Below are 9,028 nucleotides of genomic sequence, written 5' to 3'. Positions count from 1 at the left end.
AGTATGACACTAATCATTCGTGAAAACAACTCTGCATAAGGCGGATTGTGTTGAATGTAATGTAATATGTTTTCAATGTTGAGAGCAGGGGTAAAAGTGGATCTGAAAAGGTTGGGGGACGGTAGGTAGCGGATGACGTCACGCCGTTCACCCTGCCTATCTTTGCCCATTGTAATTTTTTTAGGAACTTGGTAGACGCCGTATATATTTTCTCGAGGTGGGGGCGGCGTCCCCCCGTACTTTTACCCCTAGTTGAGAGAGAAAATGTTTTCTAAGTAACACAAAAAATGTTTTACATACATGATAAAGGAAACAGAATAGGCCTATAAACAGAATAAAATGTTTTCCAACATGTCATTTACATTCTTTTCTATTGTTACAAGAAAACATATGAAATATAATTTTTAAAATATTTCGAATATTTTAAAAATAAATTCGTTCGTAATATAAGAAATATTTTTAAAACTCCTATTAATTTTGTATGGAAATGTGTTTGTTATCTTGTCCTGTAACTTAAATGAAATATTTTCATGCAATATTTTAGAATTATTTCCAGAATATTTTATCGAATGTTGAATAAATTCTCTCACGAGAGTATCGTAGTAGCATTATTACCAATCATTATACTAATTATAGCAGCACCAAAGAAATATATTTGTTAAAAATTTGAAATTTATGATATCCAGTGTGTGAGATTGCTAATTAGCATCGCTACTTCAACCGTCATTTGTTTATCAAAGGTACCAGCATTCCTTGCGCGCTATGTTGAATTCACAAGTCAAGAGAAGAAGGAATATTTAAAAAATAAATAAATAAAATAAAATAACATGTTGAAGAAGATATCTTTATATAGAAAAAGTAATATTGAAGACGATGATTATGTATATTGCTCGTAATATTCCTTTAACTGAAGAAGATATATGGGAACTTACGGAAATAATCAGCTGAGTTTAACTACCAAACACAACACTTACAGCCTAAAAGAAGACCTTTCCGAAGTCGGAGGCACACCTCAACACTGTTAATAGTGAAGAAGAAAGAAAGAAAGACAAGAAAAGTCGGTAAGTATAACGATTACATAAAATAATTTAGTTTTATTGTCTGTATAAGTGATTGAGTGTCTGTATAGTATACATGAAGCTGCATCAGTTCCCGAATAAGCAGGACGCTCATACTTTTAGGGATTATTCATTGAGTATGTACGAACTTACAAAGGGGGTAACAAAGCAACTTTTATTTACTTATCGACTGATACGAAAATAAGAAAAGAACGTTCCTGTACTTTATATCTGCATGTGTAGTGCCCTTGTACTTTATCTATGACTATGTGTGGGATGGAGGGGGGGATTTAACGCATATCGCATGTCTTGTGCACATGGGTACTTCTTATATTGCACTGCGCAGAAAATTTATGGTATTTCATGTAGAAATGGTAATAGAACACAGAAGAAACGCAGATAAAGGGGTTCTCATGTATACTATGTATTATCGAGAAATTTATGTTTACAAATTAATAAAGGTATGGGATGCTAGATTTCTATTTTTCATCTCTATACATAAAATACCGTGAAGGTTTACTTTTGGCTCACCAGTCGAAATAATTGCTGAAAAATAGTTTCTTTTAATAATTTTCTTTTTATTGTCGGATTGAGTATAGCCCGCTCCCCCCAGTGATTTTTAACGAATCATAGTGATTCTAACGATTCATACTAGTTCATAATGAATCGGAATCGCATGTTATAAAGATTTAAGATGTAAATCTTGCGGTAAGGAAGCTTTAGTATAAGTAGTAGTAGTAGCTTTAGTAGCGGTAGTAGTAATAGTAGCAGTAGTAGTAGTAGTTAGTAGCAATAGTAGTAGTAGTAGTGGTAGTTAGTAGCAATAGTAGTAGGAACGGGTTAGAAGCCCCGCAGGGTTTGGTTGGGTTCTGTTCTCGATATAAGTAGTAGTAGTACTGACTCTTCCAGTTCCGGTGACAAAGAACTGGGGGGAGTGGGCTATACACAAGCCTTATTGTCTCCTAAAGATTTGCGCTAGGCGATTTGAAATACGTCACATGGAATAGATAAAATTCAAAAGGAGCGTCAGAAGTAATTGTCGAAAAAAAGTATAGTTATTCTTTTATGATTTGCGTATATATATACGTTGCCGGATGTATGACGTAAAAACTACAGTTCAAAAAATATAAATCAGCCTGTACTACGTGGCCACTAAAAAGCACCAATAGGCAGGGTTGTAGAACACAGGTTCCTCTTCCCATTTATCTGTAATAAAGACAGAAATCAACGTACCCTGCGGGGCTCTACCCGCCTTCACTTGCTAACGCTCGCTCGGCAATACTATGTGAATTAAATATTTTACTTTGGTACAGAAAAGAAACATCTATTAACCTATATGGGTGACCTGTGTTCTAGAAGCTTCCCGCACCAATACTGTCTGAGTCAGAGCATTGCGAAGTTGGAGGTCAGCAGGAACGAGGGGATGCTTTCAAAGGGAAAATATGCGGGCAAGTCTTTACTTTAGTCAAGGCAGTGACAATGACCAATTGATCTGAACCGGTTTCTGCAGTTACAGTTCCCAAGAAGGAAAGAGAAAACAACGTGCCCTGCTGGGCTCTAACCCGCCTTCACTCGCTAATGCTCATTCGGCAATACTATGTACTGACATAATATCACTGCCTTCCTCAAAGTAAAGAGTTTTAAAAAATGCGTACATTACCATTTTTATGACAGGTTATAATAATTCTGCGTGCACTTTTACTTCTGGTGTGCCACTCGAAAGCAGTGTTTCTTTCAAAAGTAATGTTCCGGGGGCATTGCTCGTGTTATTCTAGTTATTATTATAAACGTATTATTTTGGTCTGCTCCGGGGAGCCACTGCCCTCCCAAAGACAAGTCTGGAAGAAGCACTGCTCGAAATACTTAGTGAAATATAATTCTTTCGCTACTTTCCTTCTTGTTGTCTATTTAATGATTTTCGCCAAGCGACGTATAAATTTTTCAGTTATAAATTCAAGGGGACCGTCAGAATTAATTGTCGAAAAATTACAATTCTTTTACGATTTGCGTATTTATACTGATTCCTGATGTGTGGATAAGAAGCCCAAAAAATACAAACCAATCTGTGTTACGGGGCTACTAAAAAGCACGAATGCTATCTAACCGAGTCAGGGAGGGTGAAGGCGGGGGGGCTGAGGGGATGCTTCCGAAGGGAGTAGGCACGTACATTTCTATTTTGGTGACGGGATAATGGCGCGTATATTACCATTTTAATGACGTATTTACGATTTTTTTTCAGGGGAGAAGGGCTTGGCTAACTTTGTTCTCCAAGATAATTCATTTACTTTAATATAGTAAGTACAATTTCAAGGGGCTTAAGCCCGGAAGCCTCCCTTAAATACACCACTGGGTTATAATAATTCTTGGGTTCTATCGAGCAAACTTTTACGCCGAGAACAAAATTTATAGATAAAATATGATGTGAAATATTTTTTGTGAAGGAATGAGAGTGTTAATGTAAGTTATTTCTATCATTGCACAGCTTATTGAAATGGATTTTGAATGCAAATAGGGTAGAAGTAAGCGACGGGAATTTCCGGTTCATACGTCAGTTGTGAACATCTGCGATGGCCGTAATGTAAACTTTTTTTTTTTTTTTTTTTTTAAGAATTGTGTAATAAAGAGAGAAGGATTATAAAGTCTCTACAGAGTCATGGTATGGTGAAGAGCGTAAAATCAACTGCGGAAAGTGTGGAAAAGATTTATTCAAGAAGAAAAATTCAGAACAGAGGCAATAGCCCTACGTACACTATTTTCTGTCGTAAAGGTAAGAAAGAAAGGCGGTGTAACACTCGTGTATTAGCTGTGAAAGGCATTTTTTTTTTTTTAGGATCGAAATTAAGTGTTTTTGAAGATAAGAATAATTACAAATATTGTAAATGTTTTTGCACCATCCTCGTTTATGCGTACCCCCCTGCCTTGTCGCTGACGTGCCTGCTCGCTACGCTGTCACTCGGGCCCCCCTGCTGTGCTTCTGCCCTGACTCAGATAGCATGCGGGGGCGCGGTGGCTCAGTGGTAGAGCGTTCACCTCTGGCGCTTGGGGTCCCGGGTTCGATCCCAGCCCCCGCCAAGTGAACTTTGTGGTGGACAAACACCGTGCTCGTGGGTTTTCTCGGGGTTCTCCCGTTTCCTCCCACTTTCTTCATTCCACCATTTCACTCATCTCTCATCATCACCGTCTCCTTTAGCCTAACCGGCATAACCGTGGGACGTAAAACTTAAAGATTTCATTTTCATTTCATTTCAGATAGCATGCGTGCTTTTTTATTGGCCACCTAACAGAAGTTGTTTCGCTTTTTCTTTTAGAGCTCCTCATTTAGTACATAGGGGGGCGCGGTTGCTCAGTGATAGAGCGTTCACCTCCGGTGCTTGGGGCCCCTGGTTCGATCCCAGCTCGTGCCGTGTGGACTTTCTCGTGGGTTTTCTCGGGGTTCTCCCGTTTCCTCCCACTTTCTTCATTTCACATTATCACCGTATCCTTTAGCCTAACCGGCATGACCGTGGGATATTAAACTTAAGGATTTCTTTTCGTTTAGTGCATGTTCTGCAAAAAGAAACCGGAAGATGCAAGAAATGCGTCAAAATTTGGTAAAACAGTCTGCTTGAGTATTACCTAATTCTGCCTGCAGGTTTACTATTGGCGTGCCGCTCGAAATAATTGTTGAAAAATTATAATTCTTTCGCTAATTTTCTTATTTTCTCTTAAATGGTTTGCGGCAGGCGACATGTAAATATTTCACCTGGCATATATAAAATTAAACTGGACCATCAGACTAGATTTGCCGAAAGATTACAATTATTCTTTTGCGATTTGCGTATATATATATATATATATATATATATATATATATATATATATATATATATATATATATATATGTGTGTGTGTGTGTGTGTGTGTGTATTGTATTGTGTTCAGGGTTTGCCCAATTGGGCCCAGCCCGAAAAAACCCACCTGGGTTTTTGAGGTTTTCGTTGGTATATTATTGGTGCAATTAAGGTGATCAAGTAATTGGAAGTGGTTCTTATTAGATTTTGGATTTTTCTTGGGCGAATTAGTTGCTTTCGCGCTAAGATATACAACATTCAACGTAAGACCCGGGGGCGCGGTGGCTCAGTGGTAGAGCGTTCACCTGGGGTCCCTGGTTCGATCCCAGCTCGCGCCGTGTGGACTTTGTGGTGGCAAATACCGTGCTCGTGGGTTTTCTCGGGGTTCTCCCGTTTCCTCCCACTTTCTTCATTCCACCATTTCACTCATTTCTCATTATCACCATCTCCTTTAGCCTAACCGCATAAGCGTGGGACGTTAAACTTCAAGATTCCATTTTTTTCAACGTAAGACCGTTATAAAGTTCTGAATCACTGAATGCATTAAAAAAGCCGTACCTTAGATTCAGAGTGGAAAGAATCATAGAAGTTGTCATTTGAAGAGGGATACACTATGTTTAAATTTTTGTAAAAAAAAAAAAAAAAAAAAAAACTTTCTGGCGCCCTTTTTATTTTTTCTTCGCTTTAAATACATACTATTGTGCCATGAATACTTCTCAGAATCATCTTCCTGTAAACTTTATTTCCCAAAAGCATGTACTACAAGCGCTGTTATAACATTTAACACACTTTGAAAATCCTTATTTTAGCAAAATGCGCAATTTTCCCATCTTCAAGTGACACGTTCCATTTAAGTGTCCGTGGAAGAGAGAGTTGAACATGTATAGAGTATATTTGAAGGGTAAGGGGAAAATAGAAAGAATGTCACAAAATTGTATTTTTGAGAAAACGGTGTTTTAATATTGAAAACCTCGTAAAAAGGCATAGGCTTAATCAAATCTTTTGCCTGTTTTTACATAGATATTTTTACATCTACCGATGCATATATATATACAGGCAAATAGTACCAAAAGTCACCATCACATAGGGCAAAGTACCCAATGAAGCACACACATGGACATTCCTTGTTTTTTCCCCTTACCTTTCATTTCATCCTTTTACTGAATTGTTCTGTCATGTTGGTAGTTTTCTTGAGCATTTCATGATTCATTCCTATATTCGCGATTTTTTGTATCTTTGCAATGCAACGTTATCAAAATTATTCATTTGTATAAGGCAAAATAATATGTATGGCCTGCTCCGTGGGGAAAGAAATCAAGCAAGGTAGCGGTCATCAAGGCCTTAGTAACCACCTCGGCATTCACCTGGTACGACTGAGGGAAAAAGGATGATCGAGTCCAGATTTTAGATCAGAGCATTCGGAATGAGACGCTAGTTCTTCATCAACTCAAATGCTGCCACATGTTTTCAAATTATTATTATTATTATTATTATTTTAATATTAGGTTTAATATTTATAAGCTTCTTTACTTTTTAAAAATAAATCTGTGACCTCTTCAACATGTTACAACGTCCGTAATTAAGCTACAGTCTAAGGTATGTCACTTTCAGCTGTAGCTGTTGTCTTCCTTGCCATTTACATTTTCTTCAGGATGTTTGTTACTTTTGTAACACAATATTGTCTTCACAAGCTGCTGTAGGTCCTACACAAACATTTTAAATATTTTTGTAAGTTTAAGATGTAATAATTGATATTTAATCATTCCCTGCTGTTATTATGTTATTAAACGCTGCCTATTATTTTTATTTTCAGAAACTGTGTAACACAAGAGAAACGTAACTAACGATGAGATCGCGTAGATTATTGGGATTTGGCTTCAACATGTCATACAGAGACGAACAAGAAGATCAGTTAAGAATTCAGCTGCAGTTCCACAGAACTTCAACTGACAATTCGCAGCGTCGAATTTATAGTTAGTTGTGGTAATCAAAAGTGACATTATAAAGAAGCAAATACGTTTTCTGGTTATTCAACAATGTAATATTTCTTGAAAGTTGCAAAAAGTGACATTTCGTGAAAAGATCTATTCCCCATGCGCCGTAGATTTGTAGAACATATTTTCAGCAACACATAAATATTGTTGTTGATTTTTTTTTTAATTAGTGTCAGTGACATAATTTTCTAGAACAAGTGTTTACAAGTTAAAATGTGAATTTCTGATATTTGAGAAGATTGTTCTTAATGTATAGAAACAAATAATACGAGCAGCATGAAGATGCTGCTGAAGAGTATTTAAATAAATAATGCCAGAATAGTGTACATTTATATTTTTATTTAACTACTAACCAATATAAACTTATATAGATGTATATTTATTATAGTGTACAGTGTAAATTATAACTACATAATGTTAGCTTGCTCTCATAATTTTAAGCTGCTTTTATTATTATTATTATTATTATTATTATTAACTCAAAATCTTATTTACACACAGAATGCTTCTGGGTGTTCCACTGCTACTACTGGTATGTGGCCACGCCGTCTATGTATGTTGGGGTGTCTTATGTGATGTTGCGAGGTTCAGACTGCAAATTAGAGCCTTCACAATCATCGCGTGCCAGTTTACAAAGCGGCTATATTGGATTTATTATTTTTAAGATAGGAAAAAGATTGCCAACAATTGTTTCTTGAAATGGATGTTTAAACTTCAATCCTTTTCGTATTTAAAAAAAAAAAAAAAAAATTCAATACAGCCGCTTTCAAAACTGGCAGGCGACGATTGTGAACACACTGATGTGCAGTTTGAATGTCGTAAGTCACATAAGACACCCCAACATATATGCACGGCGTGTCCACATACCAGTAGTACCAGTGAAACACCCAGAAACATTTTGTGTGTAAATAAGATTTTGAGTTAAAAAAAAAGGCTTAAAATTATGAGAGCAAGTTTACACAGCTTACACAATTTACACAGTTTACACAATTTACACAGTTTATTATTATAATAATAATAATAATAATAATAATAATAATAATAATAATTATTATTATTATTAGTAGTAGTAGTAGTAGTAGTAGTAGTAGTATTTTATTTTTATTGTGTTTTTAGTTATTTATCTATTTATTTATTTTTTTGGTCTGAGTCTGTGGGCCGCAATGGTTCCTCGTCATGAAAACAGAGTGAGGCAAAGACGTCTAAGCAGGTAAAATTGTACAGAAGAATCTTATGTTTTCTTCCAGCTGCTATGTCACAGCCTGGCCGCCTTGTTTTCAACCCACTATTTGTTCCCAGCAAGAAGCCGTTATACCGTATATGCAGAGTGACGCAAAAGTCCGGAGCCCATAGGCCAACTCGGTTACTATTGCAGGTATGGAAACACGGTAAGATATGTAAGGACTCTTTTAAATTCCAGCAACACTTTTGTTTTTGTACTAGTGTACCGCTCAATAAAGAAAATGCGTTACCATACATCATGTCGGGCTACACGAATGAAAGAATGTGTGGTTTGAAATTAGCTACACCGAGAAGAATTGAAAGGAGACACAGTGAAGGATAAACATGCAAATGCAACATCCACGCCAGAGGCGTAGCAACCACGGTGTTGGGGGTGGGAGCAGATACGAAGGACGCGAAATTGGGTCTTGCACTATATTTTTCATTGTGTCTTTCCGTTCCCTTTGGTCCAAATAATTTCAAACCACACTTTCTTTCATTCGGTGTTGTCCAACAGTGGCAGCGTCGTACTTTTCGTTACTATTGGGCGGTATACTAATATAAAAACAAAACTTGCTGCATTTTAAAAATTTCCTTCTGTATCTTACCTTGTTTTCGTATCTGCAGTAGTAACCGAATTGGCCTATGGGCTTTGGGTTCTATCATGTACAGAAAATATTCTGTAAATATTTTGTCATGTACAGAAAATATTCCCTAAATATTTTGTCATGCACAGAAACTATTCTTTAAATATTTTCTGTGATGTACAAAAAATATTCACTAAATATATTTTGTCATGTAAAGAAAATATTTTGGCACATGTAGGAAAATATTGTCTGCCTTATTGGTAAATAATTTTAAAATATTCCATGAGAAACATTTTAAAAACCATTCCGTTAACATTGTATAAAACGTTTCAAATACT

At 36.4% G+C, this 9,028-nt stretch overlaps 1 long non-coding RNA gene across 1 annotated transcript; it reads left to right on the top strand.

Moving 5' to 3' along the window:
* Positions 1 to 991: 991 nt before the first annotated feature.
* LOC145675565 (uncharacterized) lies at positions 992 to 7,208 on the top strand. The gene is made up of 2 exons (XR_014129154.1): positions 992 to 1,061; positions 6,702 to 7,208. It is a non-coding gene; the product is annotated as an uncharacterized LOC145675565 (long non-coding RNA).
* Positions 7,209 to 9,028: the final 1,820 nt, after the last annotated feature.

This window comes from Thermobia domestica, chromosome 18, assembly GCF_964235325.1.
Source record: "Thermobia domestica chromosome 18, izTheDome1.hap1.1, whole genome shotgun sequence".
In the NCBI taxonomy this organism is placed as follows: domain Eukaryota; kingdom Metazoa; phylum Arthropoda; class Insecta; order Zygentoma; family Lepismatidae; genus Thermobia; species Thermobia domestica.
Note: the sequence above shows the minus strand (reverse complement) of the source record. Positions and strands in the feature narration are given on the sequence as shown.